Raw genomic sequence first — 6301 nt, 5'->3', positions numbered from 1 at the left:
AACCAGCTCCTAAGTGACGATATTCGTGCTAGCTTACCATATTTGTGATGCCTTACCACGAAGGTCATCAGACTTAGGCAGAAACCATCAATTCCAACTCTTGTGTGACAACATTTTTGAAGTCTTACCAAACTTTTGATGCCTTGTCACAAATGTCGTCAGCTATGATTTTCAGCAACTGAGAATTTATTTCATAAGGGTATTTTGGTCTTTTTCTTCACCTTCTACGACTTATAACCCTAAATAGGCGTAATTTTTCCCATTTTTCTTCAGTTAACCATCTTAAAAACCCTCTCTTATGCGCTCAACCACGAGATTAGGGTTTCCATCAAACTCATCTCTCAAAAGAAAGATTCAAGCCTTTTTCCAAGATAATTCAGAATTAAGTTTCCCGAATCCAAGAACTTTCCAGCAAATCATCAAGGTTTCCTTTCTAAGGTATGCGTAGTGTTCATCTATGGATCCAATCCATTCATAGAGCTCAAGAACCATGTTTTAAATATTATTTTGTAAACTTTTTGTGGTGATATGAGTATGTATATGTTAACAATTGTTGTTTAAGTTTCAAGATGATATCTAAGAATGTTTTCATGGAATATATATGGTTGTTGGTTGAAAATCATGAATTTTGGGTGGTTTGATATAATGCAAGTATGAAATCCACCTATGCCTTAGAGAATTCATGTAAGGTGTTTGATAAAATGCCTAGGATGCTAGAAATTCCTATGTACATGAATCCATGCTATCTAAATAACAAGTCCATGTTAGCTATACACTTCAATATGAATTTTCATACTATTTATGTATTTCGTGATGGTGTCATGAAGCATGTATGATAATGGAGATATGAATTATGTATACAAAATATATCCATGTTTTCCTACCATGTTGAGATATTGAATAAACCCATGAATCACTCTATCCCCTACTTATGATATTATGAATTGTGGACTCAAATCTTGTGATCAAGTCAGGTCATGTGTGTTAGTTTCCTTCTATTGAGTCTTGGGGGCATTTGTACCTGAAAAACATAGCTGTGTGCCTACAACCATGTCATGTTGTCATGATAATCTTAGTCAAGATATAATCTATAGAACTCAGTCAGTCATGTGACTCAGGAAATCTCAGAAATCTCATGATCTCAGTTAACTCTCAGATAATAGTACTACTCCGTCAGTCAACAGAAGTCAGTTAATCTATCTATGTACAGTCAGTTGAATCATGTTTAGTCTCTTCAGATGGGAGTGGAGTTAGCACCGAGTGAACCTAAGGATGGTGACTCACCTACCAGTTTTAGGGTGTGATCCTTAGCAGTCATCCTTGTGTTCCAAAACTACGTAGCCAGCATAGGTTGAGACATCTTAGACTATTAGATTAGGGTTGATGATCTAGCTTAACCTGTTAGTTTAGGGACCCACCGTTCTCACTTTGAGTACCTGCCAGATAAGGGTCACTCACAACTATTTTTACCAGTGGCGCGGTATTGACACCCCTCCAGTCGGGGTAGAGATTGGACCCCAGCTTAGCCGTAATGGTATACATGGGGCATGTCGGTTAGAAAACTACCTCCTATAGTTTTAGTATCAGTCTCAGTTAAAGAACCCAGACAGTTCTTCAGATATCAGTATACTAGGATTGTTAGATACAGTCAAATTCAGTTATAGCACGGAACTCAGAGAGTTCAACCAGATTCAGGGCTGTCAGATACAGTCATCCACGTTATCAGAACTACCGTTCCAGTGATGTATTAGAGTACATATTTAGCCATTTCTTACTCACGATATTAGTTACTATGTATGTATGTTTGCACTCTTACGTTCATATCAGTCAGTCAGTTAGCATTGTTCATGTATGCAAACCCTGTTTATATTTAGCCTACCTCACTCATATACTCAGTACATCCTTTCGTACTGACACATTTTCACTATGGTGCTTTCTTTTTATGTTATACCTTAGGTTCAGAGACCCGAGCTCCAGATCGACAGTAGCCGTAGCATTTCCAGTCGAAGAGATTCAGTGAGTCCTCTTCATTCGAGGACAATATGATCGGATTTATTCATTATTGTTTTAGCTAGTTATCAGTTTACGGAGTTAGTTAAAGACATGTTCTTTCAACTCTTTATTTCAGACAATACTTAGAGGCTTTCAGATTTACGCTCAGATTTAGCTTTCAGATTCAGTTTTCAGCTGTTTTGGGTATTTTTCACCCATATGGATGTTATATTATTTCAGTTGAACCTTATGGCCTATTGTGCATTTTTTCCACATTATTATGTCATGAATTGTAGTATACAGGTATAAATATCAGTCATGGGTTAACTTGTGGTCCCTCGGGGTCATAAGCACTGTGTAGCATTTCAATTCAGAAAATTGGGGCGTGTCATGTAGTCATGTTTCAATCATGCATATTCAGCATGTAATCCCAATACCTCATCACCCCTTAAATTAATCAGTCTCATCCGAGGATGAATGTTCCCATGGGGGAGATATTATCATACCCCGTAAGATACTAGCTCATTTTTGCTCACTCTTGCATGTCAAAGGGGTTAAAGACTTAGAAAATTTTTACTAAGTTTTAAGACTTAATCATTCAAAAACCCCTTAAACTTTGATGATTTTATTTTCGACCTTCCCAAGGTCGTATTATTGATTTTAAAGTTGATTCATGATTGGGGTAGTCAATAGTACATCTCAGGTGAGTTTTGAGATTTTTGAACCAGTGAAAAGGTATGTTAGGATTTCCAAAATAATAGCAGCCCGCAATAAGCCCGTGCTACACTCTCCATAGAGCCGCTCTATAGCCCGCACTGCTCTCTCCATAGCATTTCTTCAGAGCCCATGTCGCCCTCCCATAGCACCGCTCCAGAACCTGTGCTACCCGCTCCATCGCGGCTTGTGTATTTCTAGCTTTCAGTTATGATTTTCTAAGGGCATTTAGGTCCTTTCCACTTCACCCAATTCATCCAAAACACAAGATTTAAGTCCCAAGAGAGTATTAATTGTCTATTATTTCACAATTCTCTCAAAGTAAAATAGCCCTCTTTCAAGAACAAACCTTAACTCATCCAACATTCAAGATCAAGCTCCAAGGAATCCACCAAGAACGTTCTCAAATCCTCCAATTAAGGTATGTTAAGTGTTCATCCTTTGTTCTGTTCCTCCCTTGGAGTCCAAGAATCTCTTTTTAAAAGTTAAGTTATGAGTTTCGCTTGATTTGAATTGAATTGTATCCATGAATGTATTGTTGTTGAATATTCAAGTTAAGAATATATGGATTTCAAGCAGAATAAACTAATGTATATGTTAATTGATATAAATCTCATGTCAAACCTTTAAATTATGAAGTTAATATTGTATCCATGGTATGTCAGTATGTTGTTCGTTCCCATGTACAAGATTATGCCTATCATGTGTTTGACAAAATTTCTAGATGAATAAGTTTTGAATAATGACTACTTGTTTTGATCCTAAAGTTGTAGTATGGTTCTATTTTCAATGTTATCGAGTCCTTGGGGTCATGATACCCAAAATGTAGCTATTTACTTAGTTGTCAGTAGTTATGGAAGGGTCCCAATCGTATCATGAGCAGTAGTACTCAGTCAGTTAACATGGTCAGTGTGGATTCTGTCAAGCCTAGTTCAGTTTAGTGATCAGTGTTGATTTAGTTATAAGTATGATTCAACACTAATCGAACCCAGGGATGGGGACTTTTCTTCCTGTTTAGGGTGTGACCCTCAGTAGAAATCCCTGAGTTATAGAACTACATAGCCAACATAGGTTAATATGTCATCCTTCCAGTCTAGGGTTGACAGACATAGTTACACCTCATCGGTCTCCTGCCAGATTAAGGTCGACCCAACCATTATTTCTAACCCATGGCATGGTACTAACACCCTTCCAACTGGGGTTATAGGTTGGACCTTTATCAGTCTATGTTGGGGCATGTTGGTTGTATGAAAACTCCCACAGTTTTAGTTTTTGTACTCAGTTCAGAATTTAGTTAAGTCTTGCTTGACCATAGCATATAGTTTACCAGCTACTTGACAATCAGATTTCAGTATTGCGGTTGACGTATTACTTCAGTACTTGTTTTATGCGTGGTATTGCATTTTCAACCCTTACAATTCTTATTCATTGTTACTTAGTACCACATGCTATACATTTAGTTAGTTATAACTCATGAACATAAACCCGTACATATTAGCCTAACCTCATTTAGCATACTAGTACATTCAAACGTACTGTCTGCATACTTATTTTTCTTGTGCTATGATGTCTTATATCATAGGTTCAGATGCTCAGATTCCCGATTGTCCTTAGATTTTCGAGTGAATCATCATTAGCAGCAGCCATGGTGAGTCCTCTTCCTTCGAGGACGAGTTATATTCTATCCAGTTATATTAATAGTTCAATTGTTTAATTAGTTGGAGTTTGTTAGGGTCTTGTCCCATCAAATCCACCATCAGACAGTTTAGAGGCTTTCAGACTACTACAGACAATTGGTCAGTTTTCATTTATGATTACTGATAACGCTTAACTTACACGTCAATTTAGTGCAAGGAGATCGTCATCAATATATTTACCCAATTTTAAAGTCGGGGTCGAATCCACAGGGAACAATGTGAGTGGCGATTAAATCAATTTGAAACTATAGCTACATGTTGAATTCAAATAAATGATACAAAAAGATAAAATGAGGATTTTCAATAATAAAACAAATGTTAAAGTTGTAACTTGCTTCAAAACTCAAAGCCAAAATTTCAATAGTTCAAATTAATGATAAAGAAAAACTAGGGTTGTGAGCACTATGATTACTAATCCCTATTAAATAATAACTGTAGCATTGGGTTCTCATGACTTATGGGCAACACCAGATTATCAGTTTCGACAGTCGATCTAAGTGTTTCTCAACCTACCTAGATGTTGAACTCCCTAATTCTCTCGAACTTAGGGAAACATTCAATTTATACTGATTTACCTCAAGTTGATCAATCTTGTTATAACATTAATCATTAGATGAGAACTTAACCTTCCCAAATCCTTGTTGATAATTCACTACCTTTAGTTTATTTCTCAGTTCTAGCAAATCATCATATGGAGGGATCTATTGTTTGCAACCAATAAAAAACAATCATAACAAAGGAATTATCAAGATGTCCCCACAATCACTCAAACCCTATCCAACTATTAAATCCATGGAGGTATAATCATAGTTCCCACAACCCTAGTTATGGGTTTTAGTTTCACATGATATAGAAAGAAATAGCAACAATTGTATTCATCATTTAAAGCAATTGAAGTTACAAAAGATAAAGTATGAAGTTGAGTTTCTTCCAAGTTCAAGAGAAATTTCCCAAAACCCAATCAAAGAGTTGAAAATTGAATTCTATGTTAAGAGACCAAAAAGAGGTAAACAGGCCTTTTTGAATGAGTTCCATCCTTTTCAAGATACCCATGAAAACCCTAGAACTTGTCCTAAATACTTCAGCCAAATTATGGAAACAAAATCACAAATCACAACTTCTTTTCTCGGATAAATGACGTTATGGGTGATGGCTTATCAGGAGTCTGACAACTTATCAGGAATGTTGTCAATTCTTCACTTCAAATCCCATTCACTGGCTAAGCCTAACAATAATCCTAATAGCTTATCACACTTCTGACGGCCTATCACAGATGTCGTCACAAATTTTAGCTGAAGTACATTATTTTCTAAGAATGACGGCAACTCTAATAGCTTATCACAAGTCTGATGACTTATCAGACAAGTCGTCAGCTATACTTCTCTCTCTACTTTCTTAGAAATCAACTCTTTTACTTCCATTATTGCTGGTTCCCTTGCATGTTGACTTTTACTGCAATATCAAAGATAAAACAATAAAAAATGACAAAATTTGCTTAAGTCTTTCCAATTATTCTCAGTTAAAAGCCTCAAATGTGTTAGAATCTGCTCACATATCAACACCCTCAACTTAAAACAATTGCTTGTCCTCAAGCAACTACATGACACCACACTACGATGCTTAACCAAGAGACACATAAGATACCTATGGCACTTGATCATCAATTTTAGTTCAAAATACATTACCCTCTTCATTTCTAATCACTTTAAACCCAACTGTGTATATCAATGAAGATCAATAATGTGACACAAGGGAATCATGATATGAAATCAAATTAGCAACAATTACCATGCATATATACAAGTTACACTACCCAAACATGTAAGCAGCTAGCAATGCAACCAATGTTCCCTTACAACAAAGAAGTCGCTCTTCACTCATATATGAAATCAAGTATA

The sequence above is a fragment of the Capsicum annuum genome, chromosome 5 (genome assembly GCF_002878395.1).
Source record: "Capsicum annuum cultivar UCD-10X-F1 chromosome 5, UCD10Xv1.1, whole genome shotgun sequence".
Taxonomy (NCBI): Eukaryota; Viridiplantae; Streptophyta; class Magnoliopsida; order Solanales; family Solanaceae; genus Capsicum; species Capsicum annuum.
The sequence above is the reverse complement of the archived record's forward strand: the minus strand, read 5'-3'. Positions refer to the sequence as shown.